The sequence below is a fragment of the Protopterus annectens genome, chromosome 15.part0 (assembly GCF_019279795.1).
Source record: "Protopterus annectens isolate FY-2018-M chromosome 15.part0, PAN1.0, whole genome shotgun sequence".
Classification (NCBI taxonomy): domain Eukaryota; kingdom Metazoa; phylum Chordata; order Ceratodontiformes; family Protopteridae; genus Protopterus; species Protopterus annectens.
Genome location: NC_056749.1, coordinates 344,179,549 through 344,192,531, shown reverse-complemented (window position 1 = coordinate 344,192,531; position 12,983 = coordinate 344,179,549). Strand labels below are relative to the sequence as shown.

General features: G+C 38.0%; 1 protein-coding gene across 3 annotated transcripts in view; it reads left to right on the top strand.

Moving 5' to 3' along the window:
* The window catches only part of STARD8 (StAR related lipid transfer domain containing 8), a 780,205-nt gene that overhangs the window by 490,117 nt on the left and 277,105 nt on the right, over positions 1–12,983 (top strand). The window lies entirely within an intron of this gene.

Genomic DNA, 12,983 nt, shown 5'->3' with positions numbered 1-12,983 from the left:
AAACAAAAATGAGCCATGGTCCACAATCCCAAGTAGGTTGCTTTAATAAGTAAAGTTAGCACAAAAACGCTTTCGGGGAGCCCAATGTCTCTCCTTCATTAGGTTTTTTTGCACCTTTTCTGTGGATCATCATGAGATCAGGAAGGTCCTTAACAAATACTGGGCTTTGATTATGGAAGACAACTTTTTGTCCCACCAGTTAGGTGAAGTTCCCAAAATCACTTTTAGAAGGGGGTGCAACTTAAAAACAATGCTGGAATTTCAACCGCAACCTTTTAGTCAACGTACTTCAGGAATGACTAAGTGTGGGAGATGCAATCAATGTAAGCATGTATTAACTGATTCAAAAGTTAAGATTAGGAATGAAGAATATAAAATAATAGGGAAACATAATTGCGAGACAAACAGCGTGGTCTATTTGGCTTTGTGTCAAAAATGCACTGCTTTTTACATAGGGAAAACAGAAAGGAAGCTCAAGCAGCGCATTTACGAACACATATATGCTATTTCTAGGCACGATTTGAATAATGCCCTTGCAAGGCATATAAGTGTTTCTCCTGACCATGATTTTAAGTTCACAAGTCTGGGAAAAATAATGGTGGATAATAAGGGTGGCCCTTGGCAGACTCATTTAGAAATAAATGAACTGGTTTGGCAGATTCGTACTGGTGCATATATGCACCCTGGTTTAAATGAGTATGTTTCTATTGCTTGTGTTTTAAAACTTTTATCTATGAAAAGGTAGATGGATTATGTTGGTACATGGTTTTAGCTTGTATAAATTGTTACATAAACACAATTTGCTTTATGTTCTTATATGCACCAGGTAAATTAATTAAGTGTGTGAATGTTGCCTATTTTATAGTTTTTGATGCCAAGCACTTAATGGATTTTATTTATTATATATATATATTTTATTTGGTATTATTTACTTAAATAAATAATTTTAAAATTTGATTCATAATAAAAGTGTATGTATTTATACATGCACATATACTTTGTTATGAAGAAGAGCATAGCTATCTTATAAATATAAATGTCTCTTAATTTTTGTGTTTTATATTTAACACGCTGTATTTATCCATTTAAAGCTGATTGCATAATTGCAATTGTATTGTATAAAAATGGTACATAGTTGTTTGTAAATTTGTTTGATGAAGGAGAGACATTGGGCTCCCTGAAAGGGTTTTTGTGCTAACTTTACTTATTAAAGCAACCTACTTGGGATTGTGGACCGTGGCTCATTTTTGTTTTTATATATATATATATATATATATATATATATATATATATATATATATATATATATAGTGAAAATTAGATTATGGTTGTGAAAGAAGGAGTGCGGGTCAATTATGGAGGAATAACAATGAGGATGTTATAAGAAATAAAAAATAGAAATATGTATAAATGTGCCTGAAAATATGTACATTTTGTAAATATATAAATACCGTTTTTTATGTTGTGTTAAAAAAGAACCCTTACGTTTTTTCAGTGGGTGCCATGGGATCTTTACATTCACTTGAACTACCACCAACTCACACTGATGGGGACTTAGTTTAACATCTCTTCTGAAAGATGACCCAATCAGGAGGGCAGCATCCCCTTATCCTGTACTGCAATGTCAGTAATACATCTACCTGGTTTGGAAATAGAACCCCAAATTTTCTGTACTAAAGACAAATGTGCTATATATTGCTACTGGCCCTACTAGCACATAACAGGAATAGTGATCCCAGCACTCCATAATCATTATTGTCAGCTTCTAGTAAGGTGCATAACACCCTTTTTCTGCACAGTAACTCTCCTCCACCAGTCAGCAGTGGTTGTTTGAAAAGTCTGTTGTTGCCTTCTTTCTCACTAGTTTCCACCCTTGCATCCCCATCTAATATGCTTTATCTTGAAAAAAAAAGGCAAACCCTAATAGTTCACTGCAGGACACACCTACATACCCAGTATCATAGATAGAAGTTAGTTTTATTCAGAATTCTCTTGTGGTCACTAAATCAGTCTGTAAATGAGAGCCACAAATCAGGCACCAGAAAACGAGGTTAACACCACTTAGTTTCCTTTTTGTACTTGCTTGCTCGAAAGATAAGATAAACCCTTCCTTTCACCCATAGCCGGCCTTAGGCATAGGCCAACTAGGCGACCGCCTAGGGCGCCGCTGTAGCAGGGGTACTTTTTCAGTGTTTATTTGGTGTAAGCAGACCCAGATGGGGGCACCAGGTGGTGTGGTGGGGGGTGCCATGGAACCCTTTTGCCTAGGGCACCAGTCAACCTAAGGCCGCTCCTGCTTTCACCTTCTGGAAAGTGAGCCATTGCTGCTTGATATGTCTTAGTGATCAAAAGTTAAAAAAAAAAAAGTAAACAGTATTTACCTTCTAACTCAAATGTGAGGGTACACCTGAATTCATTAAAAAAATGTTGTACTTAAAAAGAATAAGTGCTGTGTATCCACTCACAAATCCAGCTTAGGTTACAGTGCCCTTTCACTGTACTTCCCCTTCCTTACTACATTTTTTTCTTCCTCAAACATTAATATTCGTGCTCCTGCTGCTGTTCACATTCTCCCATTGCTATGTACCCTAGTCTGCTTCCCACACACTATTAAGGAGCCACTGAAAGGAGTTTCTACTTACTTTTCCCCTTTTCATGCTCAGCCCCAAGGAATGTAGTGACCTGAATGTACCATACCTGTCATATCACAAGGAAGCAGAAAATCTTTCAGTCTGTGGGCATTTGGCTCCTCAAGGACCCTCATAACCCACTCATGAGAAGAAAAGTTGCATTGCAACTCTTAATCCTACCAATCCGTGAAATTATCTGAACTCATTCCAGAATCTGGCTCACCATCTCAACAGATGACATCAGTTTGTTACTGTGGTTCAAAAGGCTAAAGCTACAGTTGGCTATAGAGCTTCATCCTGTAGTCCTGAGTTTAATTATTTTAATCTCTACATGTAAACTACGTGACTTTGAAGAAGTCTCTTAATAAGGTGGTGTGTCTGGTTCTGTGGCATAGTAGAATAGATCCCTGACTGTGACGCAGAAAACTTGAGTTTGAGTAGCAGTCTGGGCACTGAAAGGCAGGGGATGGTGGGAATAAATAGCTGATGCTGGCACACCCATCCTTGGGGGAAGAAGAGGTAATTTTGGTCAGCCAGTGGCCACCGTAAAAGTGGAGGCATGCAAGGCAACAAAACTGGTCAGGGCTGGGAATAAGGTCTTCTGCAGCCAAAAGTGATGACGGCAGCACTCATTAGCATGTGTGTGGAAGGATACACACACACACACACACACACACACACGCAAGCATGCACATGCACACACACAAGGAGCATGTAAGAGCCTTGCAGTAATGGTGCTCAAGATAGTCACCATTGCTGGTGTTCTGGTCTCATTAGAAACCCCAGTGCCATTGAGGGCATAACTCCTCCATTTCTGAGTGTATGATGGCCTCTGCCTCTGTACTGGGGATACCGGCTGTAAGGAGCTAATCTGCTTAAGGCTTATTGGGGGAAGTTTCATATCCAGCAATCATGGAGGCAGAGAAAGTACATAAAAAATGTTGCTTCTGATTTGCCACTGATGTAAGTAACTAGCTTGGATACCCAGTTAATAAGTAAACAAAACATAAATATACAGTGGATATAAAAAGTGTACACACCCCTGTTAAAATGCTGGGTTTCTGTGATATAAAAAATGAGACCACAATAAATAATTTCAAAACTTTTCCCACCTTTAATGGGAAATATAACCTGTACAATTCAATTGAAAAACAAATCTGTTAGGAGAAAAAATATAAAAAATAAAAAACATACAATAAGCTGGTTGCATAAGTGCGCACACCCTTAAACTTATACTTTGTTGAAGCACCTTTTGATTTAATTGCCTGGCATTTTAACAGGGGTGTGTACACTTTTTATATTCACTGTATATGTTTTCTTCTTTATTGCTGAACACTGACAAAGCTGTTAGTGTGATTTTCTTCTGACATTAGTATTGCATTCTGTTCAGTGTGGTTCTTCTTAAACTTCATCTAGTTTCAGCTGATTTAAAAGAAATGATAATAGCTGCAGAGATGAAGTGCTGTTTATGTTCAGATCTGCAGCTGGCTCATCTAATGCCCTATGAGGGTCCAACAAACTTGTGCTCCACCCCCTCAGCTCTTCAAGTAAATAGCCAAAAAGAAAAAAGGACTTAAGGACTTCTGCGTACTGTACAGAATCGATTGGCTTCTTACACTACAGCAGCCAGTCCTTGCACCCCCCAGTTCTTCAAGTGAAGAGCAAATAAAAAAAAGTAATCTTCAGATTACTGTAGTAGGACAAAGAGTGAAAGAGTGTAAGTTTTTTCCTCCTAATCTTAAACTGATGCAGAAAGTGCAAACAATGATGTTTAGTGTTGCAGGAGCTCTCATTCCTTGCAGTAATAAAAGCTGCTTGTGTGATGTTACTGCTGACAGGGTGACAGCTGGTTTCCTGTAGATTTTGTCTGTTGCTCAGCATCTGTCCTGCCATTCACGGTCAGGTCTGTCTTGTTTAAGGACCAAGCAGAGATCTGCATCCTCGCTGACAATAGTGGCAGCACAAAACATTAATTTATGAGTCAGTTGATTGCATACCACTCAAACTGTTAGTGCAATAAATCTGGACAAAGCCAAAAATAAAGGGGAAATAAAATCCCAAAATCTGCAACAAATTTTAAATATTGTACATAAAAGCTTGGAATGTTTGTAGAATAACAGGTTTTGCATTAGATTACATTGTCTGAACTCAAATATCTACTTTACGTTAGTGACGTCATTCCTCAGTGATTTACCTGAAAACTGCAAATTGTAAAAGTCACAGACCAAGAATGTAAGTAAAAAATCTAGGCATTCTACAAAATTCTGGATGGTTGAAACTTATGGTTTTATTGCACTGTATTTTGTACTGCTGAGGTAAATGGATTTTTATCATCTACTTAATGTAGTTAATGCTGATCTTTTTTCAGATTTTACTTAGTTAAATTACTTATTTATATCTTTTGACAAGGGTAGGGAGGGAAGAGTTGCTTTCAGCAGACCAACCCGTAATGTCTGGCCCAGTGTCTTCATTTCATGACAAGAACATACCGAGGAAGGTAAAGCCCTAGTCTGCTAAAGTCACAGTGGCCATTACTGCTTTCTTGGGGGAGGTGAGCAGCCCTTGGTCTGATTTTGAAGCAGATACCTGGTGTTCTGCTTATACTTTCTCTAAGCATTATAACTTGGATGTTGCTTCTGGAGTTAGGGCAGGATTTGCACTTCAGTCCTGCAATGGTCACTTCAACAAGTACATCCTCAGAGTATGAGCTGTCGGAATTTTCTCCTGCAACAGTGAATTATGAAATGAGTATGTATACAGTTGTGCAAGAAACTTCACATAATATCAGGTCTTGCTTATGTTTACTCTGCAATACTGTCTCCCTCCCTTCTCCTGCAGCCTTTTTCTGCCTGATCTGTGGGCATCTTGATTGGAGAGGCTGGGGTGGGTAAGCAGTCATCCTTCCTCCATTTCTTTGTTCTTCTCTTCTACCACCCAAAGGGACCTTCTCTCTTCAGGTTGTCGTAGAATTTTGAGTGGCAGCTTTGGGGGGGGGGTCTTATTGGACTGCCAAAGATGGGGGGGGCAAGCTTTCTTCCCTTGTCCACCTTAGAAATTAGTGCTCTGGATCAGCCCTCATTTCCTGGAGTCTGCCAGCGACAGAAAGAAACAAAGATGGAGCAGGCAGCTATCATTCTTATATCTCAGATATTTTACTCCCAGTTGCTAGTTAAGCAGTTATTTTTAGGAGTGTTACATCTGAGACGGTCAGAAAAACAAATAACTACAGCATCCATTCTTGACACTGAGGAGACATTTGAACTCTGAAGGGATGCCATTGGTCTGTAGGCACTGCTTTTCTTTTCAGCACTTCTCCAGAAGATTCTTCTTTCTATAAAGGATATCAGAGCTAGATGTAGGTGACACCACAGCAGTCTTAGACAAGGAACGCAACTTTTTCTGACTGAGGTATTATTGGAGAGACTTTGCTCTCTGTACTTGATTGTCTTTGGGTTGAACCCTGTACAGAGGGGAGAGTTAGTTATGTGGTGCTCATGTTTCAAGCAAAAATGCACATTTAAAATGAAAAATATTTTTAGAGAATATGCCTACTATAGTCAGAAAAATTATTAGCCCAATTCAGAATCCATTTCTGACATCTAGCAGATCCTGAAAGCTTCACTTAAGCATTCAACAAAAGTACAGTGATGCAGTAAGATAACGTTCCCCAACATTGTCAAAAGCCTTGATGTCAAATCTAAAAGCTAGGCTAACAGACTGCTGTTTCACATGTAAGATTCATCTCTTGAATTGTTATTATGCTCGAATCCCTTTCTTCCCCGGTCTTGTTAAAGTCACCCACCATGAGTGATATACTTTCCTTGAAATGTATATGATTGCCCTTTTTGGCATTATATCCCAACTACTACCTCTTTGCCCATACCAGTCATTATGTCATCTGGCCAGATGAAACTGCTTCCCACATTCACTAAACAGCACTGGTCCCGATTGATCTGTGTTGAGCACACTGCGTTGTACAGTTATATTGCATCAGTTATGTTGGCATATCCACTTTAATACTCAGTCATAATTCCAAACTGAAATGGACTGTGGGTGCCAGAACCCCTTCTTTTGAAGCCGTACCATCTTCCATTGGTCAGAGAAGTTGTATTCAGGAATGGTAATGTGTGCCATGAAAAATGTTTCCATGATCTTCCTAAATATGTAAGTGAGACTTACAGGTTCAATATTTCATGGTTTCAGAGTTTGCCAATCTCTACTCAATGAAACCACTATTCCGGAACTCGTGTTGTGCAGCACAGTTACAATTCAGAAAAACACTGTTGCTAACTCCTTTAATACCCTAGGAATTAATTAATCTGGAGGGTTGTGTCACATTAAAGACTCTTGCATTTCTTCAGTACTTATTTTGTTGCACTTTTCCGATCTGTTTGTCTACATGTTATTTTGGTCTGCTATGCTTTGCCTGTGCTCTGTTTTGTCACTCCACTGTAAAAGCAGAGATAAAAAAAAAACAACAATCAGTTATTTTACATGTTCTACAACGGTTTCTGACCTCCCCTTCTGATAAAGTAATATCTCGCCAGCTTTTCTTGTTTTCTGTCATATATCTGAAGTATGGATATCACCTATACATCCTTCCCTTCTTGCCTGTTTTTGAGGGCTGCTTTGGCCTAGCATATATGCTTTGCTGTCTTTTTTGTGGCATCCTCATGGCCATTTTTCTTATCATATTATTCATCATCATTCTTACATAGAGCCCTGCTGTTTACCTCTCTTTAGCCATCTGGATTGTCTCATCTTCGTACAATGCCTCGTTATCTTGTTACATGATTTCTTTCTCTTCCTCACGCACTCTCACAGTTCATTCACTGTCCCCAGGTCATAACACTCTTACAGATGTTTCATCTGTTCTCCCAACAAGTTTAAGTATAACTTACTTTAATACTAGATGTCTCTTCTTATGGAATGTTTTGATTGTTAGTCTAGGGATGGTAAACAGCACAATGGCATTGCCATTGTTGGATAGTGACTCCTTCACCTCAACTCCTTTCATCTTATGTACATTAGTTAGGACTAGAACAAGGATATTTCCAATTCCAGCTGTGATCTTAAAATGAATTTGAGGTGCACATCTACAAAAACTTCCATTGTGCCCCTCTGTCTTTTAACCCTTGATGGGAGACCCTTCCCAGTTCACTTTTGGAAGATTACATTCCCTCATGACTATGTTGCACCTCCGTTTTGCCGCTGCAGTATTCATCATGGTTCCATGCCTTTGATAGCTTATATATGTGTATATATATATATATATATATATATATATATATATATATATATATATATATATATATATATGTATGTATGTATATATTCTAGCTGCTCACCAAGGATGTCCTGCTTCCTTTCCAGCTTCAAAACTAAACAATTTATGTTTCCTTCCTTTTCTTCTTCATCATTATCATCCATAGCCTCTTCCACTGTGTATTTTATCCTATTCCCAAGTACACTGTAACTCCATTACCACCTCCATTTCACGTCCCTTATTTTTCTAAATGTAGGTGTCACACTGTCCCAGTCTGTCAGTCATTGTTAATCTTTCTCTAGTGACTGCAAAATGTATATCTCCCACAAGTACAGCATACAACAGACTCATTCTTTGTGTAGGCATCTCGCACTGTAATGCACCCCTTCTGTTTACCGTTTCCTCCAGTGCGCCATTCATTGCTTCTTACCCCTTTAACTCCATCAGAAATCATGCTGCTCCTATCACACACTCATTTTATTTTAAAGGGGATCTTGCTTAATGCATTTCTGTAAGCCAGCTTTGAGACAATCTTTCCCAAAAAGTTTAGATGAATTTAATATATAGTATTTTGATTTTCATTTTGATTAAGAAGAGTTTGCTGTCTGCAGTTTTATCAAAAGATGGGACAGTGATGTTTTTTATAGAGTGAAAATAGTGATCCAAAGATTGTCTCAGTCTCTTAGAAGCCACTTAGAAGCATTTTTCTGTAATTTTGAGCTTTGGCCTAGAATGCGTACAGCAAGACATCTGTTAATTATAGATTTGCCTGCATTAAACGCAAACTCTTGAGTGTGTGTGTGTGTGTGTGTGTGTGTGTGTGTGTGTGTGTGTGTGTGTGTGTGTGTGTGTGTGTGTGTTGGCATGCCCCTCTGCTGTAATTGCTTGGCCCCCTGCCTCAGAAGGGAAATTAAAAACTCATCTAATTAGTTGGAGTGGGCTGTACTTGAGTGCTTTGAACTCCGTGTGTAAAATCAAAAAGTATCAATGAGGTCATACAGTGTGTAAAAAAAAAAGTCTGGGAAGTAAAATGTTGATGGCTATGTAAACCTTTCTGTTTATTTTTCTTAATTTTGAGTTGTTGATGTCATACTTCTAAAAGTCAAGCGACTGACAGCATTGTAAAGACATTTATCCAGACTATAGATCTAGACAGCAAGGTGATTTAGTAGAGGTGAGGCAGTAATTTATGATAATGTAGCATATTACAGCTCAACACTGACAACTGCCAGTGCAAAATTCTGTTGTGACTATGTTACAGTAAGCCAAACTGCAACAAGCACCCTGAGTTTATCTTATGGGTCCTTGTCTTTCTGCAAGGCTGCTCAAAGCTCTCATTGCTTTACTATCAACATTTTATTCTGTACAAGAAAACTTCTTCAGCTTTCTTTGAAACTCAGTATGTTGTGAAATTTTTGGCAAATATTACAATGCTTTAAAAAATCTGAGACTTAGGGAATTAAAACAGAAGATATGTTTTTTCATCAACGTACTAATAAGAAGATTAGTTGTAACATCTTTTAAAAACTGTTCATACAGATTAGTGAGAGGCAGTTATATATTAAAAGAAAATAAATAAAGTTACATTTTATTTTTCTGTGTTACATAAAATTAAAGACCGTGTGCTGTTGTGGGTCCTATGAGAAATACATTTCATCAGCATATATATTGGGTTCTTTAATCTTACAGTGCAAGATATGTTTCCATTGTAAGACAAATTTTTGTATTATTTTAGCAGCATTGAGAGTGTTATGCTATGATTTGTTAATTATATAATGTAGTTGTGCGTATTTAGTTTAGTTAGGTATGTTATGGTTTGCTTTGCCAGTACTGATGTAGTTTTAATTTTATTTTTCACTCATCATTTTTTTTTTATTTTAATTCATGGCCAGTAGATTATGTTGCAGGGAGTCGGTATTGGTGACACAGTTGTTTTGAAGTGTTAATGCTAATAACGCTGATTTTTAGTGCATACAGTTTGTGGGCTGTTTTTTTTTTTTTTTTTTTTGCTCCCCACAGGATCTCACCTGATGGCTGCATTCTGGGGGGAACTACACCTGGCCATTCCTAGGCTAGGCAAAAGCTGTGCGGCTCATTCATTCCTGCCTAAGAATCCCTATCGGCTCTGTATTCCCAGGCAAGCATTGGGTGGAATAGGGTTGGCCTACCCTATCTACCTTGGAGCGCCATTTTTCCCCTCGGCAGCTCTCCTTAAGTGTGATATTGTTGTCTTTTAAGGGGTAAGTGTGCCTCCTTATGCTGATTTCACCATAGCTAATACTGCAAGTGCATTGAAACATTGTGGTCTCACCAAGCTTAGACTCCACTTGGTGTAACACCTAGTGCTCCTACTAGTTGTCTTTTTTTATTGTTTTGCCTTTTTTAGAGGATGACAGTAAGGGCTGTGACTGGGGAGATTTGAGGATATACATAGCATGCAGTTAAATGCTTTGTGCATGCCGACCTGAGACAACAGATATAGGTATTTATTAATGGAGATATGTAGATATGCCATATGTCATTAGCGTAAACGTGTGTGTGTATAAATATATGTGTGTGTGTGTGTGTGTGTGTGTGTGTGTGTGTGTGTGTGTGTGTGTGTGTGTGTGTGTATGTGAGTATGTATATATGTGGAGTTGGTTGAACTGTTTGTTTTGTCAAAAAGGGAATAGTCAACTTGTTTGATTGATTCTCATTTCATTGATATACATGTAGTTTATTTGTACAAGATCGGCACATGATAACATTAAAGAAGTTTCTCCTTTTCCCAACCATTGTGTAATCTTAGAGTTGCTAGATACACATATATATATATATATATATATCTATATCTATATATATATATATATATATATATATATATATATATATATATATATATATACAGTGAATGCAGTACTTATGTGGGGGGTACAGGGAGGCATGGCCATCTGCAAAAACACTTGCTTTGTGTCTCTATTTTCACTATTCTGTTGGTGTAATTTCATTGATGGAATGTTAGTCAGATTTATGTTTTTAATTTTTAGTTATTTAGTTACACACACACACACACACACACACACACACACACACACACACACACACACGCACACACATTGTATTGTGTACGGTTTGAGTTTTGTCTGTGTGGATGCTGTGACATAGCTCATTTAGTGCCAATTCATTTGATATGATTATAAGTCATAATGCTTTTTCTGTTTAGATTGAATTCCCACAAGTCCAACACATCTGGAAGCCAGCATTTAACAGAAGTCAGTAAGTCTGACCACTTAGTGCCTTCTGGCAGTACTTTCCTTTGGAGATTTGCAGTGCTGACAGTTGTTGTGCAGTGTTTTCATTCCGTGTTTAAAGTTCACATATTATTTAACCATTTTGACTGAATGTGTTTTTGTTCATTCCACTATCCCCTTTGTGTGGTTCTGCTTTATTTTGTCAAGGATTTTTAACTTGATTAGCTGTTATTGCAAACAAAAAGTTGAATTTTCCCTAAATTCTTTTTGAACTGTAAGCATCTGTGTCTGGGGAAGTTTGGGAAACTCCTTCTGCATCTAGAATTGTCAAGTCTTTTTTTGACCAGTCCTGACAATATTATTGCACCCATAATAAACCTACTTTTATTTTCAACTGGGCATGTATGTCTGAATATACATGAAGATGCCATGTAAGTAAATCCAGTGTGTGGTGAAAATTTCTGGCTTTTTGATAAACTGTCAAGCGAAGGAGAAAGTTGATGAAAGATTGCTGCTTGAGCAATAGCTCGTTAGTACTCCAGTGAGACCTTTGATTTGTAACTTTGGCAATTTGCATAGCTGTGCCACCTACACATTTAAGTTAGCTTTTTAGTAGTTTGACTTTTAACAAATAGCAGTGAGAAAATGCAAACCTGATAAATATGCTGAATGTTGGGTTACTTTGCATTTACAGATTTTTTTAGAAAGAGATATGATTTCATAAAAGCTTGCATTTTAACTGCTATATTAAAAAATATAAAATCTATATTGTTTTGAATTTGAATATCTGATGTGTTCAAATACTTTCATTCTAGATTTTCAGTTTAATCAGAGATCAGCAATTACCAGGAAGGACAGGTGAAAACTATGGATTGCTAATATTTACTAACAGGGGTTAGGAGTTTTTTTCAGGTGCTTCTGTCACCCTTCACCTGTTGGCAAGCAAACATGATGATGCAGTGCCTGCTGCTCAAAGCACCAGAGTGAATGTACACTCCTGCTTACCTCGGATGCTCAACCAAAGAGCAAACACACCATGGCTGGGGAATGAGGCCTACTTCTGCCCTTGCCTCAGGCAGCATTTAGGTACCAGGGCGTCATTAACCCCCACCCTGACCTTTGGATTGGCAAGCTTATGTTGATTGCTGATATCTGTCCCTCTCTGGATAGCACCACCTGCACTAGGTGTACTTACAGAAGCCAGGTCATGTGGCTACAGTCATGGCACAATCACAGTGCGCTATGGAGTCAGCCTTATAGATATTATGAAAGGGATTTATGTATTTTGGTGACTGTGTTCTAGGTGTTGAAAATGAGGGAGTTCAACTGAAAAATATGTAAAGAAGTCAGATGTCATCAGTAACAGGGTTAATACAGGTATTAGTTCAAGATTATTTTTTAAGAGCCTTACTGCAAGGTGTGATTGTGTTACACAACCGTATTTAGTTGTGCTAGTTGGTATTTTATGCTAAGATTCATACTAAGCAAGGCTAGTGGATCAGGAATAAGACAGTTCGGAGCATGCACGTTAAGAGTCAGACATGTTGGAGATAGAGTACAAGTGTCACAGCACTGCAGGGAAATCTGAAGTGCACATATAAATGCAGATTTATGTATTTATTAGCATGTTTTCCAGGAAAGTTCGACTAGGCATAGGTACCTTTTTCACAGATGCCCCAGGGGAAAAGCTCAAACATACCATATTTAGTACAATCCATTTTTACATGGATTTTACTAATACAGCTACAATGAGACATAGGATCATACTCAGTATAATCAAAAGTGGTATGCCATTTTTCCCAGTTATCATACAAGCATTGGATTGAGATTCTTACGGGTAGTCGGGTGGTATATAAG